At 38.4% G+C, this 21,151-nt stretch overlaps 1 long non-coding RNA gene across 1 annotated transcript in view; it reads left to right on the forward strand.

The window, feature by feature from the left end:
- Positions 1–20,787, forward strand: part of LOC117807858 — a 103,181-nt gene extending 82,394 nt beyond the window's left edge. The window contains exons 2-4 of the long non-coding RNA XR_004630040.1: positions 2,850–2,940; positions 18,224–18,306; positions 20,533–20,787. This is a non-coding gene — a long non-coding RNA (uncharacterized LOC117807858). The remainder of the gene's footprint in view (positions 1–2,849; positions 2,941–18,223; positions 18,307–20,532) is intronic.
- The last annotated feature ends 364 nt before the right edge of the window (positions 20,788–21,151 follow it).

Here is a 21,151-nt window from a genome sequence, read left to right on the forward strand (position 1 = left end):
ATGTACATTTTTTTTTAATATAATGTCTGAAAAACTAGTTATGTTAAAGTGATGGTGATATCTTGTCCCTTCAGTTTCTCCATAATGCAGGCCTGTTAGCTTGGGATTCAAGATTATTTTATAATTCATCTCCAAGATCAGTGTTGAATTCCTGGTACAATTGCACGTCTGTACTTAACATCTGTACCGGAGTCTACTTCAGTAGTGCTTCGGTATCTGTACTAGAGGGAGGTGAGTGTATGACTCACTCTCTCTACTCGTACTGATAGCTTGTTCACAGAGTTGAACCTGTGACCTCCCAGTCAGGAGTCTTCCTCCCTCAGTTTCCTCACACAGCTCCCTGTGCGACCTGCAGGTCCAGGTTAACATCCAAAGAACCAGAAATACCAAACGAGTACAGAGCAGATATGAATCATCCTCCTCCCCACTACCAATACACACACTGTTTTGTTGAACATTTGCCTCATTTATTGATTGGGAGCTTTTCTCAATGTTAAAAACTAACCCAATTACACACAATGCTCCTTTGAAGCAGAGAACAGAGGATTTTGGTCTGCAGGGTTTAGGGTGCCGAGGGTGCAGGAGGTGAGATGAGTATACACCTGGCAGATGTACTTCCTGTTTGTTTAATGAGCTCAGCAATGATGGGAAATGATGTCTCTCCTCTGCTCTCAATGGTTGTAACTCTTCATGTGTGTCAATGCGGAGGAATTGGTGGTCTTTTATTGTCCCCGACCGAATGTCGCCTATTGTGTCCTAGATCTTGGGTGAATGTGGTTGTAGGTCACTTATATTCCCTAAGGTGAAAAATGAATCTCTGCGTCCTCCTGTTGAAAAAAAGTGAAGCCAAAATACCCTACCCCCTCTCTTGTGTGCTGATATATTACGCTGATGATGTCATTTGGAGTCAGAGTCTGCTGTCATGAGTCAACACAGCACAGATCCCTCAGTGTCTACACTGTAACCGTTTTTGGTTCATACAGGAGATCACTAAGTGGTCCAGATCATTGACTATATATGATGCATCTCTATCTCCGTCCAATATACAATATAAGTGACGCTAAAACATTCCATGAGTCACATGACATCTTGCACTGGTGATGTTATTTTGGAGCCAGTAAGGTTCGACTCTCCTTTACCTCAGGTCACTGCAGACCACATCGTGACAGCTCCTTGCTGCTTGTACTGCTCAACAATGGATGCAAACCAATTTTTAAAACCTTTAACTAATTTTACATCTTAATTTTGTCTGTAACTACAAACTTTTAATTTCTTTTAACAAACTGAGTTTTAATGACATTTTGTAACTAAATTTACTTTCTTTTTATCTTGATCTTGTATTTAAAAATGTCTACGTTTTCATGCTTAAGTTTGTTTAATGTCATATTTTAAATTGGATATTTTCTGAAAAGGTGTGGCGTTATGGAATGAACCTGATATTGGATCTACAATTAAATGTTGGGCATACGGGCACCCTGCGGGGGTGTCAAGAGGTCTGAGCCAGCTTTTGGTTGTGACTCAACACAGAAAAGATTCAATGTGTGAGTCTTAATCCTTTGGAAGAAGTTCTGAGATGAATCGAAAGATTTAAGGTTCATTTCGGTTAAGACGAGATCAGTTGTGATTCTGTGTCCGGCGGGACAGTAAGACTCTGCAAGTTACGAACTTCAGAGCAGTGAAGGGGGGCTGATTATTTATAATAATCCCTCCTAATTTAAATACATAATAAAACCCAACCCTATTTATCTATGTACGTTAAGTTACATAAGTACAGAGAGAGAGAAAGAAGATCAGATCAAACATAACTGGCCTCATATACAATTTTAATGTTTGAAGTGTTTGCTGTGTGTTTTTATTGATTGTCACTGTTCTGGTTTTTGTTTTTAACTCTGTGAAGCACTTTGAATTGCTCTTTGTATGAAAAGTGCTTTATAAATAAACTTGCCTTGCCTTGTGTCAGTTTGAAGCAGACACTCATGGAATATTCAGCAACTCTTGTTAGTGCCTGCTACATTTTCTGTCACTGCTCCTCCTCTGCTAATCCAGTACAGAGCGCTGCAAGAGCCACATGTGTTAACAGAGCTGTCAATCATATTAGACCTTGCTATAGCATCTAATAAGTATCTAATTAAATTAAACTACTGGGAATAATCAACACTTAGGCATAAATTAGCATGATGAGGACTAACTGTAATGGCAGAAACCATGTTGGAGAGAAATGCATTTGACGCGTATTGTGAATTTAAAGTTTAACCCATGTCCCATCTGTTTACATGAAGGAGGCGGGTTTTATGACTTATACTTCTGCCTGTCAGTGAGAGGAGCTCAAATGTTTGTGGTTTCACTTTTCTGAAGATTTAGTGTAGCTGTCTTGTGTTTCATTGACCTGTTTATTTTGCTTGTTTTTATTAAAAGTTTTTTTTGATTCAACAACCTCTTTCTTTGGTGATTACATAAGTATTTGCGGCTGTTTTGGGGTCAGAGTAGTGTTTAATATTTATTCCAGTTTGCTCCAAAAATAACACTCTTGTTATTTTTCTCAGTATTTTGCTCTTTCAAGTCACTTCCTCAGTCACTTTTGAGAACAGAACAGTTTTATTATGCAGTCCTAAATCCTCAAAATGAGCTGAAACTGTATGTCACATCAGAAACACCTTTCCCACAAATTTGTCAGTGTATTCAGCTGTACTGTGATTATACAGGATAAACCCGCCAACACACTGTGCATTCTTAATGTCTCATTTAATGTGTTGAATACTTTTACCTCCACATAAAACTTTTAAAAAGATGAAAGGACAATTAACAAAAAACAATGTTGAATCCTTTTTTCCCTTTTTTTTTTGATTCAGATTTGAGTCTGTAGCGTGTTCCCACCACCTGAAGATGAGTGGGATAGTGTGAAACCATTGGCAGGAGAAGAATTACATCATCTGCAAACATGTGAGTCGTGCGTTGACACAAAACAAGGACTAACTTGTGGATAAACAGCTTCAAAGCGCTACTAGAGGTCAAAATCCCCACAGGGAGGCTTTAATTATAAGCTAAATGAGCTGGTGAGTCACTTGAAATCACTCCTGCTGGAACAACTTTTAAAATTGAACAAAAACAGCAAAAAATAAATTGAACATCAGAGATTTTTGTACAAAAGCTCATGTTTGAAGTATGGGTTAAGCAGTGTTACCTGTTTATCAGAGCAGAGAGGTCAGTTAAGGAGAGCTCAATGAACAGTGTCTGGAGAGCTCTGCTGAGGACCGAGCCCCACATTGTTTAATGAACACAAAAAGCGCTTCTGAGGCTTGACAAGGGACTGTGAGAGGGTAAGCCAGGCCAGTAAAAGCTCAGTATGAACCCTTTTGTTGCCTGATCATTATAGGCCGCCAGTCTCACAACCCTAATAGGACCTAAGTGCAAATTATTATTCAGAATTATTATAGAAATGACACGTTTTGTATCAGAAACTTACTCTTGACAGTTTTAGCATTTTATTTATTGGCTTCATCCTCCCCTTGGCTGTAACGATATCAGTGTAGACACAAAGTATGTTATGACAAATGGTCTACATCTAATGAACAAATCTGATCCACACATTTTCAGCATGTGACGCTCTTATTGTGAAAGGAACTCCCTGTAAAAAGCTCAAATTTATGAGGAAAATGTCTTTTCATCTGCAGCTGTACCAACAGAGCCACAGAGTGTATAATTAGTGTAGAAAAAGGAGCTTTGATCAATCACATGAATAACTTCCTCCCTCCAGTCGTTTGTGTTTAATGACTTTATTTGTCAGTCGTTCCCTTCAGTCAGGATAATGATGCCATGAAGGTAATGGTGCTCTGGTGGAGCTCAGGGCACAGATCTCAGTCATTTTCTAAACTGAACACAAATAGGGTGAAAAGTTTGAACCGAGAAATAACACCTTAGGATACAAAATATTATACTGTCATTGTGTGTAATCTCGACGAATATTAAAAACAAGGTCTGATGATATCTCTGATCACACAAGGAAAGAAACACAAACCAGTATTATATTAATGAAAAGGGAAACTCTAACATTACAACATTATATTTCTAAGATATGACAAAATATGTTGCATTATTCTAATATACAAACTCAACATGTAAAAAAAAAAAGAAAACTTTTATGTTTATGTTACGTAAGATATAATGCCCTGTTTGGATTCCATTACCAAAGTACAAGGATGACCTGGAGGTCATAACTGTACAAAGTGCAGAGTCCATAACAAATTATAAAATACCATGAGCACTTGCTAGAAATAAAAAATAAGACTACTAAGTTGTGTTTTCATGTGTTTTTGCTATTGAATAAGAAGTTTTTAACAATCTATAACTCCATTAACTGGAAAGGAGAGATTTGACAACACCTGAAAAAGTCATTCCCCCCTGCAGGGCTGCTTATGAAGCATAAATAGATAAAAGAATGTTTATTCCCTCATTGTTGTGATGAGATGTTATCTTGTAAACAAGTTGCATCAGTATAACCGGAGGCTCTGACTAAGTGTAAGTTGCTTTGGTCACTTAGTTTAGATACATGGCCAACATCCTGCAATTCATAACAGATTTACAGGAAACTAATGCATAGATATGCAACTACTCTATAGAGTAATCTGACAGCCTTCAGCCATTCAGAATCAAGTGTTCACCCAGACCACTGTACATGTGTGGGGTAATGTATAGTGAACAGCTGGTTATGCAAATTAGATTTGCGACAGGGTGAGCAGGACTCTGTGAAGTGGAGAGCCACCTGTTCACTTTACATCACCACGCTTATTACCCAGCTAGACTTGAACAAGTTGACACCATATTTCAATTTGAATTTGATTACATTGATTTTAAAATTATTCATGTATACAACTTCAAAAATGAGTCCATCTGATTCCATGGCAACAGATTCTTATCAGTCTCCTCATGTAACAAATTGAAGAAGAACTTTATTTATTTGGGTAAACCCCTTGAGATGTGCCATCTCGTTTTTGAGGGGGTCCCAGACAGACAATGACAAATAGAAAACAGTACAATACAAAATATACAACAAAACATGAATCCTTCAAAACTAAAACTAAAACTAAAACAAATAAACAACAACAACAACAACAAAACAGGGGTTGGTACAACCTTAAACAAGGTACAACCAACAAATGGAAAATAGAATAAAATTCAATAAACTAAAGGAGCATTGATTAAACACACACAAAATAATTATAATCGTCCTAAAAAATAAATGGATAAATAAGTAAATGAGGTAGAGGAACAGTGAGGGCTTTACTGAAAACATAAACAGTTTGTTTTGAGATAGCAAAACAAAGATTTCAAGGTAAATTATTCCAGTCGGAAGGAGCCTGAAACATTGACATTGAGCTGAACATTTTAATTCGCCGTCAAGTTAAACACTAGCCTGCCTATTTGTTATAATTCACACTGAAGTGAACATTTCCTCCAACAAGGTTAGAGAGGGTGAAAGAGACTCCTGCAGGAATATTAATGTTGACATTTCTGTCCTCACTCAGCTCTCCTTTTTCTGAGAGGGATCACACATCCTTTAAATAACTGCTGGTGCCTGGACTGCAGAACAGGAACTCCCTCCACTTTTCAGAGATGGCAGGACCCAGTAGCTCCTCGGGCTGCTTCCTCATCCCTTCTTTCCTTAGTTATTTTCAATCGTAGTTTTTGCCACAGTGTCAACAGGCAGAGGTGAAATGAACTGGACTCATTTCTGCATATTGATTTGATCTCATATGCAAACAGGTTGTCCCTGGCATCATTTTTGCTGTTGAGAATTAAAAAACGCTGTTACAGGGGTTTGACCAATCAGAATCAAGTATTTATCAGAGACAGGTGATAAATATATGCTTAACTTATGTTGTTATATCATGAAATTAATGTTTGATTATGTCATAATAAGTATACTCACTCTAAGATATTAATTTCATCATGTTTCATAAAAGTTAGAGAGCCTGACCCTGTGTAGGAAGTGTGATCATAATTACATATATTTATTTGACATATTTTTATGGAAGTGCGTGAAAAAACAAATCTTGTGATATGATAGCGTAACACTCATCGCTACATTTTTATAAACACTACCGGTCAAAAGTTTGGACACACCTTCTCATTCAATGTTTTTTTTCTTTCACAATTCTTTTTATTGATTTTGATATTACAGTGCATGTAAGCTTGACAGTGTGAAAAAAAGTAGGTACAAAGAATCTGTGCACAAATGACAGCATTTCAATGCAACATATTGCAACAATTTTAGTGGCCTATTCACGACCATAACCCCAAGTCCCTCCCACCCAAAACCTCACATTACTTACATAAGGCAACAAAAACAAAAAACAAAAAACACACAAAACACACAAAACAGACCAAATTAGGGAAGATAGATAAATAAAGGACTAAAAATGGAAAAGCTAGACAAACATTAAGGCATTAAAGATAGATAGGAGGAAGAGGGGGAGAGAAGGGAAGAGAGAGAGGGGAGGGGGGGGCAACTAAGCTTCATCTGGATGAACAGTTGTTTTGTCTAAGTATTCGGTGAAGGGCTTCCAGGTCTTGTCAAAAGAATTCCTTGATCCTGCAAGTGAGAATCGGATGTTCTCGAGTTGGATATGACTGAGGATCTCCCTGAGCCAGCTGTTATGGGAAGGAGGGAGCGTGTGCTTCCACCTGAACAGGATGAGGCGTCTAGCTAGTAGAGTTGTAAAGGCTAAGACATGCCGTTGGGCCGCTGAGAGGTTGGGCACTCCAGAAGGTGGGACACCAAATAGGACAGTGAGTGGGTCAGGGAGAAGGACTGTGTGAAATACTGTTCCCAGTGTACCAAAAATTTGACTCCAAAAACCTTGTAGTTGTGGGCAGGACCAGAACATATGGGAGTGATTAGCAGGTGAATTCTTGCATCTGTTACAAGTGTCATCAGTGTCTGGGTAGATTTTAGCCAGTCGTGCATTTGTGTAGTGTGCTCTGAATATAACCTTACACTGCAAAAGACCGTGTCTGGCACACAGCGAAGCTGAATGGACAAGAGCAAGGCTTTGCTCCCATTGGTCATCAGGTATAGTAATGCCAAGTTCCTGCTCCCATGTCAGTTTCAGTTTGATTGTGGGGTCGGGGTTAAGGGAGTCAATGGCGCTGTATAATAAAGAAATGGAGCATTTTTGAGTGGGGTCAAAGGTGAGGAAAGAGTCAATCGGGGACCCAGGTGGGTGGTTGGGAAAATGAGGATACTTTGTTTTAATAAAGTGTCTGATTTGAAGGAATCGGAAGAAGTGTTGGCCGGGGAGATTTAGTCTGGTCGACAGCTCAGAGAAGTCAGTGAATACTCCTTCCTTATACAGGTCTTTGATGTTGCGTAAACCCCTGTCGTGCCACATTCGAAAAGTAGGGTCAATAGAAGAGGGGGTAAACAGGTGGTTTTTAAAAACTGGGGCTAAGGTAGAGGGTTTGTCCAAACCAAAATGCTTACGAAACTGTAGCCACACCTTAAGTGAGTTTAATACAATTGGGTTGAGGGAGATATTCTGTAATTTAAGAGGGAGCTGCGCAGTTAGGAGGGACTGGAGGGAGAAATTCGAGGAAAGAGATTCTAAGCGGGCCCACGAGGGACAGGTCTCATCCCTGCTGTCCATCCAATACCGCAATTTGTCAATGTTGCATGTCCAATAGTATTGGATGAAATTAGGCAGTGTCAGGCCACCACACTTTTTATGGAGTTGCAACACAGACCTTCTGACTCGCTGCGGTTTATTAGCCCATAAAAAAGAGGACACCATCTGATCTAACTGTCGAAAGAAGGACTTATTAATAAAAATGGGGACTTGTTGAAATAAGTAAAGGAGCCTGGGGAGAAGTACCATCTTTACCAGGTTAGCTCTACCCATCAGGGATAGGGGCAGTGAGGACCATCGGGCCATATCAAGCTTGTAGTTCTCCATCAGAGGACGAAAGTTCATGTTAAAAAGATCATCGAACGAACTACTTATGAATACCCCCAGGTATCTGAAACCATCTGGGACAACTTTAAAATGGAAATGAGACTCTGGTATTTGCTTGGCTAGGTCGTTAACGGGAAAGAGTTCACTCTTGCTAAAATGTAGTTTATACCCAGAGTACTTGAATTGTATCATTCAACGTTTTTTATTTATTTTAATTATTTTCAACATTGTAGATTAATTACAACTGATGGTCTCAAACACATTAAGATGTTGATTAGAAACCATTCAAGGAGACCACTTCATGAAGCAGACTGAGAGAATACCAAGAGTGTGCAAAGCTGTCATGAAGGAAAAAGGGGGCTACTTTACAGAATCCAAAAATATAAAACATATTCTGGTTTGTTTAACACTTTTCTGTGAATTAAATAATTCCATATATTATTTCATAGCTCTGATGTCTTTGATATTAATCTACATTGTTTCAAATAATTAAAATAAATACAAACTCTTGAATGAAAGGTGTTTCCAAGCTTTTGACTGCCAGTGTATTTGGTGCATTTTGAATACTTTCTATCAGAATACTACTATTCCAGTTTCTAGAAATGCTGTTTTATGCTGGGTTAAAACATCAAAATGTATTAGCTGTCAACGCAAGTGTCGATTATAATCTGTATCAACACCAGGCAGTATCAGTGATGCAGTAATGTTCCCCAGCTGACAGAACCCTCTTGATCTGCCGTGCGACACGTTACAGAAAATTTACTGGTTCAATTAGCTGACCTGACCTCACACACACACTCATCGTTCACACTAAGTGCCTCACAACTCTTCTTCATTGAATTTCAAGTAGAACAGCGTGATGTAGGAGGCTTCTCCACTGTGCCTCTCATAGGGGAGAAAATCCAAACACACTCACAGGGTATTTGGATTTTTTTCCTTTTTGGAACACAATCAGAGAGATTGTGTGAAATTAGCCTCAGGAAAATGGAGCCAGGCCAGCAGAGGTTGAAAGGGTGCAGTTCAGAAAAATTGATTTTATCGCTTTAACATTTAAAAGTGCTGACTCTGGTTTTATACATTACTGGGGATTATTTAAAGACAGCACAATAATCAGCAGTAGAACTAAAAGACCCTGAAAAAGTCCCTGAATCCAACAATGACTCTCCAACACAAAGCATGTCTGACTAAAACACAGCAATCAGAGCTGGAGCTATAACTTACTGACACAACTATTCAAAACTTTAATCAAAAATAAGCTGTTAAGCGGTAATTAGACTTTGAATTAAATGTTTCCAATACTCTTTTAGTGGAACAGTCCAAAACACGAATACAGAAATCTTAAAGTGAAATAATTTTTTTACTGTAGTAGATAACCATGTTCATGTCAGACCCAATCACCTTGAATCAGATGCAGTTAGTTAAAATATATGGATTCAGGGCCTTTTAAAGCTCCTGTGAGGAACTTTTGGTAAGTTGCAATTTTGGCGCTTCCTGTGGTCAAAAGCAGTACTACTTCCTGCTTCCTCATGAAGAGTCTTTGTTGTAAAAAGTGAAAATAAAGCCTGTTTCTGCAGCTTGCTATGACACTGTTGGACAAAATCAGGATTCCAGAAAAGAAAAGAAAGGAAAGAATGACATACAGGAGGAGGCACGGAAAGGTTGACCAGATATTCACCCTAGTATTTCTCAAGCGGCAACCTCCGGCCAATGCGGCTCTGTTAAAAACTGCAGTTCCTGCATGTTGTCCTTTCAAAATAAAAGCCTTCAAAAAAAGTATTAATCAAAACCTGAAATAAAACAACCTTGGCCTAAGACAGTAAAAAAGGTCAAATTAAAACATCACCACAAAAGTTTTATGAAGCAAACTCTTCTTGCTTTAACATAAACTGAATATCTGACTGATATTCTTCACAGGAAGTTGTGTTTCTGTTATTTTAACAGACACTTTCTCAACGCAGCCGGCATTGGTTATTAAAAACAGCTGATTTCATTCTTCTATTGCGTCATTTTATAGATGGTAATGCTCATTTATTTTAATTAAAGATGTTAATGTTACATTCAAGTGTAATCCATTGTAGGTAGAATATAGCTTCAGTCTCTGCACAGTAATATTTTAAGGGTTAGTGTGGTTTGTGGTAGTGAGATGGACGGGCCCAACGTGTCACTGTGGTAGCTTCCCTGCAGTGGAGGTTGGATGTTTCATTGTATTTCTTTCCAGTTTAACACAATATAAAGTTTCTCAGTATAGTCTCCATCTGCTAGCAGTGCATAGAGCTTCGTATCTCAGTTGCCAGTGTGTTTGGCACTATACATCATCCAGTTTTTGGAGAGGCTATGTCTTCACTCAGGAGCTTGTACACAAAAAAGCACATTGAGTAATTTTACTGATTTTGAAAGCCAACAACATCCTTTTGATATTCAACACAGCAAGTAAAATAATAGATAACAAGTTGATCTTTGTGGCAACTTTGTCCATTTTTTAACAGTGGTTTCATCAGTTTTTCTCTGTTCTAAGTCTCAAAGAGTAGCAGAGCGGACGCTGAACAGATTTGGAGAATGAGTTATAGGCACAAAATAATCCCACTTCTTCATTTTCGCCCTCGAGCACAGAAATATTTCACAGCATCACAAGATCTCTAAGGAACAAGACTTTAACTTTTTCATGCCAGTTATGAAATGTTATTTATAAAAAGCATCAATAATTCACAGCTGACCGTGAGTACTCTGCACTAGTAATGAACTCAGACATAATGATCGATGAGCCGCCCGCCTCGCAGCAATAAAGTTAATAAGTGACGGGGGATTTCATGCATCATTGCAGGGTGTTCAGCTTTACTCTGTGGTTTGATGGCTGTTTAATAGGGGCTCTGCCAAAGATGAGCTGATGATGATGATCCAGAAATGCATTGATGACTGTTTTCTTCTTCCCAAGTGTTCAGCCTCAGACTGCTCTAAGGGAAGTTAGCTTAAAGTACCTTAACTGTAGCTTTCTTTTGAGGATTTCCTGAGGATATAATGCTCAGTTATCAGCACATTGAAGCCCCAGAAACTCATACTCGCTGGGTGCCAGATGGTTTTTCATAATCTCTCTGCAATTCCAAATTTCCGAGCCTCTTGTTTTTCATCCAGTCTACTAGTTAAAGTTGTGTTACTTTGTAGCTTTAGCCATATTCTCTGAAAACGCAAAGACTGACACACACTTGCCTAAATGGTGTTGCCATATTTGTAATGTTTGGTTTGATGCCATTTTGCAGGGTAGTTATCATTAAATCAGGCAGCCAAGTGTTTGATGCTAAGATTCTCTTGTTAACACACAGTTACAATCTAACTGTGTAACAAGCATGTCCATTCAGCATTAGCATTGTCCTAAAAATCTAATAAAGGAGACAAGTCCAGTCAGATTGAAACTTTTAGTTTCACTGGATGACATAAGCCGATTACACATTGTGATTCTGCATCAGCACTGAAACAAAGTTTCGCCATTAACACACATTTGTGCTTAAAAACTGAACTCTGAAACGGCACGATGTTGGTTGCGAAAGCGTGAGAGGCACTGTGGATCAGAGTCTGAACAGCTTCACCCCATCATTATACCTTTCTAAGCGTAAAAAGTGCAAGAGGGGAGTTAATCTGCCGATATGTAAGAGCTTATCATGCTTGCTAAAATAGAGGAGATGTTGTTGTTCTTGGTTTCAGACAGCTTGATATTCATAGACTTTCGTTAGCTTCTCCGGCTAGTCAAGGAAACCATGTGATTACATGATATCTTGAGTGCAAAGTGTAGACGTTTTTGTGGGGTGGGGTCAGTTTTCTGAGGTGTTCATGCCATTATTTACTGGACTGTTGATAGAATTTCAAACTTGGGGCAGAAAGTGGGGACAAGGATTTGAACGAGGGCTGCCTGCTTTGAGAACTATTGCCTCTGCACATGAGGTGCACAACTAAATTACAGAGCCAAACCGGCGACCATAAAGTCCAGAAGTTTCGTTGTATGATTTAGGATAAGGTTAAAAAAAAAAAAAGAACAAAGGTGCATATTTAGTTACTTCACATAATCTACGTTATGTGGAGTATATACAGTTAAGCCTGAAATCATTCATACCCTTGGCAAATTTTGACTTAAAGTTACTTTTTTTTCAACCAGCAAGGTTTTTCTTGATTGGAAATGACACAGGCATCTCCCAGAATGTAATAAGACGATGTACAAGAGGCATCATTGGGGAAAAAATGATTTTTAGCTTTTATTCACATTTAAACAAAAAGTGGCATGTCCAAAATTATTAATACCCTTCTTAATAATCAATAGAAATGCCTTTATTGGCTATCTAAAGCAATCAAACGCTTCCTATAATTGCTGACCAGCATATTGCACATCTCCACTGGTATTTTGCCCATTCATCTTTAGCACTGAGCTCCAACTCTTTCAGGTTGTAGGGTCTCCTTGCCATCACCCTGATCTTTAGCTCCTGCCTGAATTGCCTGAGTTGTTGACTCAGGCAGTTTTATGGCAGGTATTTAGTCATTTCCTTTTTATGTCCGAGCACATTAAGTGTTGTTTTTAATATCTGTTGATACCTTATCCAGAGCCCAGTTTCAGGACTTTAATCATTTATTTATTTGAGTTTATTCCATGATCTTTTTGCACCTCATGAAAATCCTTTACCTTGTTAGCCACCAACCCCAAACTTCTCCTAATGCACATTAAGATACAGGAACATGACTATTAGTGCTTTATCTTGGTTTTCTGTTACTGTGTAAGTTAGTGGAATCATTGTGTGCTAGAATGTGAACATTGAACTGAAATGGCAGGAGGTAGGGTGAACAATTTATACTCCAGGGCCTCAAAGCAGACTTTTCAGATGTCAGCAGTGTTACATTTGAGATTTTCAGAAGTCTGCAGCTCCCTGGACAAACTCTCTGTCAGAGAATGGACTGTGTGGTGGTTATGAGGAGCTCGACAGATGGAGGTTTTGTTGAATGTAGTACACCAGGTGTTACTTTGCTTTGATCAATAGTAATGGAGAGATCTTGTTGGGGATTGGGATTTCCCAGAGAGCTGGAGCAGCTTAGTTTTGTCCACATACTGTGCTGAGTCTAAACCCAGCAGATGTATTACAGAGAGTTACAGTAGATCTGCTTTCACACCCTCACACTGCAGCTGTAATCAAAAAGAGCTGATCACGCATACAACTTATGCAAATTCTCAAGTCATTCCAGCCATCTCCCTGCTCCATTAAGTTCCTTCAAAAGCAGCAAAAGACTTCTCTGCCCTTCATTTATCTCATGATGAGACGTCAATAGCTCCCAATTTTCTCTCATGTGACTCTGGCCGAGCTCCATGACTAAATAAAAAAGCAGTTCCCTCCTCAGTAATCTGGATTCACTGACATCTGACAAGGGGAAAAAGCAGCTCGGTCTCTATCCAACATTGTCAGCAGTGATGCCTCTGAAGATTGATAACCTAATGGGAGGAGAGCTCCTCTAACACTAATCCATCATACAACCGAGGCTGATGCCAGGCACTGATATCCTGAATTGATTTTTTTTTTCACACAAAAGAAAGTGTTTTCTCTTCAGTGAAGGCTCCACTACACGTCAACAATACAGTAACAGTGTACATTAGGAAACAGTTTGATTCCTCTAAACACTGTCAATTAATTCAATGCTACTATTAGTATAATACTAATTACTTCAAAAACCAATAAGGGAAAACATTGAGTGAGAAGCACTCATAAAGAAAATGGAGCTGTACGGAGCTTTAAGGCTTGGGGCAATATGGCAATATACTGTACGGTATATTTCATTTAAAGGTCTCTCATATGACATTTTTCTTTATCATCTTACCATGCCTGTTCAGGGTTTCAATTGAGGCGCCTACATTCGATGGGCAGAATAATAATTAAGCTCTTATAAAGAATATTTGAGAATATTTGAAATAGATACAGTGGTGGCCAAAATTATTAGAACACCTGACAGATCTGAATATATTGACATTTTTTGTGCCTCCAAAACACGATTTAATTTGATAATGTTCATGCAACATGCAGATGGTTGCTCTGAGCACAGCAAATATCAAATGAAGTGAGTCCTGCTGTTTTTAACTTTTAACTTTGATATTTGGCATGTCCACCTTTTGCAGCACATCTCTCGGACATAGTATCAGAACTTCAACACTTATGTTATCCCATGCCTTCTGCAACTCAAGCCAAAGGCTTTCCTTTGAATGTACAATAGATCTGTCCAGCTTATTCTCCAACTCGCCCCATGTGTGTAAGATGGGGTTGAGGTCTGGATTTTGAGGGGTCCAGTCCATCATTTTTGTTCTCCACTGTTGTCCCCAGTGGCAGACCATGTCATCCAGCTACAATTGACTCGCACTTTCCTGCTCTACTCTGGGAATCTGTGTTGAGCTCTTTAGTGACCCAGCACTTGGTACTTTGGTCATTATTTTGGTGATTTTAATTGTTGATGATGATAACGGCTCTTAAAGTCTTAAATGGTTTGGTTGCTTCATTGTAGATGTTCCTTATTTTACAAAATGGACTTGAAGCACTTTGTTACTCTTACTGATCTTGTTTCCTCTTGTCTAGATCTTTGCTTGTGTTGTTCTTGTTCTCGTATATACGTCGCTTTGGATAAAAGCGTCTGCTAAATGACATTGTAACATTGTAACATTGTAACATCATTTTCAAAGTTCCAGCAGAATACTTCTGTTGCAGGTGGCTATAGTAGGAAGAATGTTTATGCTCATGGTCCTCTTGGAAAATAAATCCAGGCCCAATAAGATGACTCCCAGATGGTACTCCGTGCCTCACAAGAATCTTGTGGTATACTTCCTTATCCATGATGCCATCAATTATTAATATGCCACCTGTTGATGCTTCACTTGTCTGTCTGAAAGTTTCTTTTTTCTACCTCTCCACCTTCTGTTGTGGTGTGAATTGGTGGCATCATAGCGGTACTTTACAGTTCTTGGACTGCAAGTCCTTGGCTATGCGGTGGTAACTCCAGCCAGCATTACAAAGGGCCTTTATTTGAACCCGTTTTTCACTCATTAGCTTTTTCTTCCCCTTAGCCATGTTCAGAGAGCAACATGTGTTCAAGACTACTTCTAGAGGCTTTGAATTGATACAAATTGGTGGTGTTGCCTCAGTGGCAAAACCCTGATATTACCAATCACTAAATGAGCAGGATAGGCCTTCTACATTCAAAAGAATCACACAGCTGTGACCTAAGACTCTTGCATCACCATCAATTTAAACACAATCACACCTGACAATGGTAAATCAGGTAGTTTGGCTTGTGAAGGAACATGATTGTGTGACATTGACTGTGAAATAGGCCTAGCTTGTTATTTAAAGGAAAATGGCCTAAATCTCTTTATGATGGCTTTATTCTCTGGTTAATAGAGCATGATGATGACTTTGTAGAAATTTCATTCATTTTATGGGTAATTCAATGACTAATTCAACAAAAACAACTAAACCTTTCAGTATGCCCAGTGTTCTAATAATTTTGGCAACAACTATATATATTTTGGGAGTCAAACCTGGCCGCTCGCTATATGGGTGCGACTATTTCAAATACTTTTAAATTGGGTCGGCCAAAAACGTGGGTAGCACTGCAGCCAACAAATATTTGTATCATTGCTTCACTTCATCATAATTTAGGATGTCATTTTAGTGATGGGCATCTTCCCATTTTGGTGATGTCTAGAGGTCTTTTCTTGTTTTTGGTTGTCTCTGATAGATAATGCTGGTTCACTTCCTGCTTGGACAGATTTCTATCAGACGTGATTCAGGTCGAGCCAATCACAACTGTATATCAAGAATGGGGCAGATGTTATAAGATCACTGAAAGGGACTGTTATTTTAAACAAACAAGATGGCTGCCACTGATGTGGAACAAAGCTGCAAACTCCAGTCTTGGCGCCAATGCAGAAGTTTAAAACCCACTACTTCTTCAAATGACCACTTGAGGCTGGCTACAAAAGCCAAAGTAACCCTGTTAGCGCCCCCCTGTTAAAATGCCCATTTCTACTGGTCACATAAACATGTTTAGAGTCTGGCTCAAAACCGGGTTAAGGGCTTTCAGGGGCTATGTCACAATGACGTCACAGTATTAGTGGGAGGCAAAACGGAGCGAATCTGAATTGGATAGTAGGTGTCATAAGAGTCTTAAAAGTTTGTTGAAAACAAGCCAAAAACCACTTGCTTGCTAGTACTATTTAACACATCTAAGCCCTTCCCATCAAAAAATGTAATTTTGTTCACTAACACTACAACAATCTATTGCCCATTTCTCTATTCTTACACACTGTTTGGTGGGTAAATAACCATTTTGAAAACATTGGGGCTACAACTTTTTTAAAATAGGTGGCATTAAGATTTGTAAATGCTGAAACACATTCGTTTGTTTTTAAAGTCTTTTTTTACTCATCAGTAGAGAGTGCCTTGCAATTTAATCTTATTTTTTTTCTTTGATTTCTTTTTTTCCAGTTAGCAGCAGTCTAATAAGCGGAAGTATTTTATTTACTTTTGTACAAGATGAATAAAGCACGAGAAACTGAAAAAGTCAGCTTTTGTTGCTTGTGATCGATTAATACAAGTCTCTGCAGATCAAAAGATTTCTCCGTTGAGTTAATTTTCATTTCTAACTTGATGCTTTAACCATTCATCAGTAACAAAATAAAAGCTTTGGTCTCGCAAATAATGGCTTTTCAACAAAAAAATGAGAAGATTAATCTCTTTAAATCCATGTCCCTGAAAACAAGTTTGAAAAGTTTGACTGTTATTTCTTCTGAACTTCTGGAGTGTAGATGAGAAGACCCTTAAGATTCTTAATGTGCAATTTTTTAAAGGATAACATGACTGTTAGTGTACAAGATCCTGAGACTTTTGAGGTTGGCTATTTATTCTCTCTTCTAGCTAGTTATATTCTCCCTTTTAATAAAGTGACTCATAATTTGGGGCTAAATTCTTGGTCATGAAATCTCAATATGCAAACCTTTGGCCAAACCAAGGCCATTATGTGTCTGTACACAAAATGTTTTCTTGGCCTCATTTTGGTTCATCTGTGTCAAGATGAGTTTTGTCATGTGACAAAAATCAATATTTATCAGTGACATTGACCCTGTGAGTTCAAATAGATGTAAATCTGTGAAATCTGTTTACTTAAATCATTTACATAATGGGATTCATAAAGGCGTCTGTTTTTCTAACTTTGGCTAATATATGCAAACAAAACCTTTCATGCATGTTAAATACAACCATGCTCATTGTGGCACTTTATTTACATTATACTTCATTATAATACATTTTACACGCATGTTTAAAGAAACCAACATCAATTAGCATCTGTATATGACAGCTGCTGATGCCATTGTGTTTAATCCAGAATAATATAAGAGTTAGTTTCACAGTGAATACATCTCTGCCTTGCTTCAGTGTCCTTGAACGAGACTGAACTTTGCAGCTGAGGGAGCCACACCAAAAAGCAATCCTCTTTTAAGTGTCCATATATTATTACATTATGATAATTTCTTCTTTGGGGGATTAAAAAAAAAAGCTTGCAACTGCTATAATAATATGTGAACTATCACAGTAACCCACAGCAGCATGTGAGCAATTGTGGGGAGCTTTTGCTTTCACACCCACTGTTGTATTTCTCAAAGAGATCATAAGGAGCTCTGGGTGAACATTTAATCAGGGAAATATATACATATATTTCTTTTACTTGGAGGGACACTTACCATGCTGCTTCTGCTGTGCTGTCATGACCCTCTGAAACATTCATGTCACTCATTTGTAAGCCGTGCTCAGCATGAGAGCAGAGCAGAAAGAGGTCAATGAAAAGCTGTTGTTTTGTGAAATCCGTTAAGACAATAGTGAGGTGGATTTAATGAAGAATAAGAAGTAAGTTATCATAGTTTTAAGACTGCAAATCTTTTATTTTGGAAAAAAATTCAGAAGACTGAAAGAGAGTTGCAATATGTCAGCTCAATTGAAAGACATTTATTGACAGTTTTCTTTAAATTTTGTAAAGTAGTTTGTTGCCTCATTTTTAGAGATTGATACTCTACTTCCATCAGTAGCTCTCATGAGCATTTTGGTTTCTTTCAGCTCCTTGTTTCAGCTCTACCTCTGAAATTTTGGGCAAAGAAGCTCTGATAAACCTTTTTATGCACTTCATTACTACGCTCCCAACAACATCCAGTGACAAAATGTTGAATTATATTGTGGAGTGGCAGCTAAAGAAGAAAACATTTTTCTCAGGGTGGTGGAGACTAAAGCAGAGCCAAAAGGGGAACAGGGACTGGACATACATGGTGGTACACAAACAGTGCTTCCTTAAATGAGTGAGTATTATGTTCAGTTTCTACTTGACATTCAAAAAGGCACATTGACCACAGCAGCTTCTCATGGTGACTCACTCAGGATGGCCAGTAATTAATGTGTACAAGTTCAAATGCTCAAAATTTTGCATTGTAACCCTAAAATGTCATATCACAAATGCAAATTCTACCCTCGGTCATTATGCTCTTGAAAAACAAGTACAACTTAACTGTAAACATTTCAGGACCTCATTTTTGTATTTAAACGTCGGATTAGGGTCAGCACTCCTTGACCCCCAACCGGATTAACAGTATAGAAAATGGCTGGATGATTGAATTCAACCCAAACATATATAATCCATAACACATCACGTCACCTCTCTCTGACAGGCTGGACAGTGATTTATGAGTGATGGAGTTGACAATATAATCCATATTTGGTATGCAGTGAACAAAATAGTTCAAAAACCAAATGGGACTGGAGACCCACGCTGTTACAGCCCTGCAGGCAGATTTTTGATCATTCAAGAATACTTAATCTGAAGTCCAATCACAAAAACCATGGGCCATTCAAGTTACCCACAGGCCAGATCTTTCACATTCCCAATGGTTTCAGCATCAGTGCCTCTCATCAGTCCAATCCTTTGGGCATAAAATGAAATCTAAACATAACCAGAGGCTAAGCAGAATGATTGGATGAAGATGGCGTGTATGGTCAGATGGTTTTCACTTGCTCCCTTGACTAACAACATTGAGATGAAATCTAGCAGCAGGAGTATGTGGTGGAAATAATGACGCAGTTCAGTGAATGCATATTAAGGTGTTAAAATATGGACAAATGTACAGTAGCTCAGTAGCTCAAGATTCTTGATCCAATAGGTTTTTTACTGTGATTTTAAACATATAATAATAAACACAATACCATTCACTTCATGCTTTCCTAAAATAACTGAATTTTCCAAACATCATTAAGCGCGGCAGGCTTTTAAGGTTTGGACTGTTCCACATGTTGATACATATCTTAGTTAGACCTTATGAGCTCTTCCTATACAGAGTATTTCTTCTTTTCAACAAAACCACAAGAGCATTACTGCAAGAAATTGATTAAACATGCTTTAACCATAGACTGTATATAAAATGGACACTGTTGCTCCGCCTTTTCCTGTTGCACGGTTTTGAAGCCAAAATATCCCGTTCCAATGCGCAGCTATTGTGCAGCATGAGTCTGCGCTGCAGTGGTTGCCACGGTAATTTCTGTGTTGCCACAGTAACGAGCTCCGCAATACAGCGTTGCGTCCCGAGATCCTATGGAGTTTCCCTCTACAGCAGCTGTCAATCAAAGTGAATCCGTGAGTAAAACCCCGTTTTTTAACCTCTAATAACTAACGAAAAATAAACTTTTCAGTATAAAGAGGCCTTGAACACAAAACAGTCAAATAATAACTACATATCACTATAGCATACAAATGTGAGAAACATTCGTACAACTTGTATTTATTTTTTAAAGTTTGACTGCAGCCCCATTGAAATGAATGGGGGAGACAGAGTTTTTGACCTATACTACAACCAGCCACCAGGGGGCAGACGCTTTCGTGGAAGCTTCACTTCCAGCCGAGCGAGCTGCACCCCTGGCTTTAACCTATTGTAACAAAAGGAAAATCATATTATCATATCATATCATATTAGCATAAATAGCTAACTTGCTTAGCACACACAGTAGTAACCAAACCATTAAATAACAAGTAAACAAAAAACCTTCAAACAGCATGGTGTAGTCATCAATTTCAACTGCATCATGCTATGTGTTTTTCTTTGGGGGGGATGCCTGTCCTGTTAGGGGAGAAGGATTAGCTAGCTAGCTAGCATAATCAAATCTTTTGTTTATTGTTGTCATGTTAGCTAGCAAAGTTATGGGTTTAGAAATTAGATACTGACCTGTTTCAGAAATTAACAACCCACTGCATCAAAAATGTGTCTCCCTTTTTAACATCGTACACTACATAATTTGACAACAGTTGTACCCTTATCAAACTTTAAGCTAATGTGAGAGAACAAGTCAAGCTTTAGACTAACATGATCTAGTTGTATCTTTTTAATTTTTTGTCTCAGATCTTTCCCTCACTTTTTAGTGAGCCCGGTGGTCTTTGTCCATTTCTGGAAGAACATTAAGAGCAGAGTTTTTGGGTTACAAATAGTAATCCCGTTTGTTGAGCAAAGCTCTTCATTTTTCTTGCCTTTGACTTCCTTCAGACATCTTTCAAGGAGCAAACTCAGATTTTGTCACTACAGATCCACCAGGAAGATGAAGACTCTCTCACAGTTCACCGACTGGGCTTTCCCCCAGCCTGCAGCACCACAGCCGATAAAAGACCCAGATTAATATTAATGCCCTCTTCAATGTTAATGGGCTGACTTTGCTGGCTTGGAATACTTTGCGTCACACTTCAGAGGATGAGTTCTGTCAGCAGTTTGAGTCACTGTAAAACCCCTTTCAAAAAGATGATTAAAGACTCTTTACTCAAAGTTCAGAGTTCAGGCTCTTATTGAATCCTAAAAGATAATTTAGTTTTCATTAAATGCATTTATGCATTAATAATCAAACATGCCGGTCTGAAAGGCACACTTATAGCCACACTATATACAAAGAAGAGGATTTGTTTTAGACGGCACTAATCTTTGAAGAAAATAAATGTGTAATTTAAACCAAATAACCTTCACAGAGATGCTGGTGAGGTTTCTCTAGTAGCACAAATTATGACACAGCTGTAAACTTAAGCTTTGAAGCTTTGAAAGAATTATGTCTTTAAATCATCAAATGTAATTACACCCTCTATCTTTTCATTTGAAGACTGTTATTTACTTATTGAAG

The sequence above is a fragment of the Notolabrus celidotus genome, chromosome 23 (assembly GCF_009762535.1).
Source record: "Notolabrus celidotus isolate fNotCel1 chromosome 23, fNotCel1.pri, whole genome shotgun sequence".
Lineage (NCBI taxonomy): Eukaryota > Metazoa > Chordata > Actinopteri > Labriformes > Labridae > Notolabrus > Notolabrus celidotus.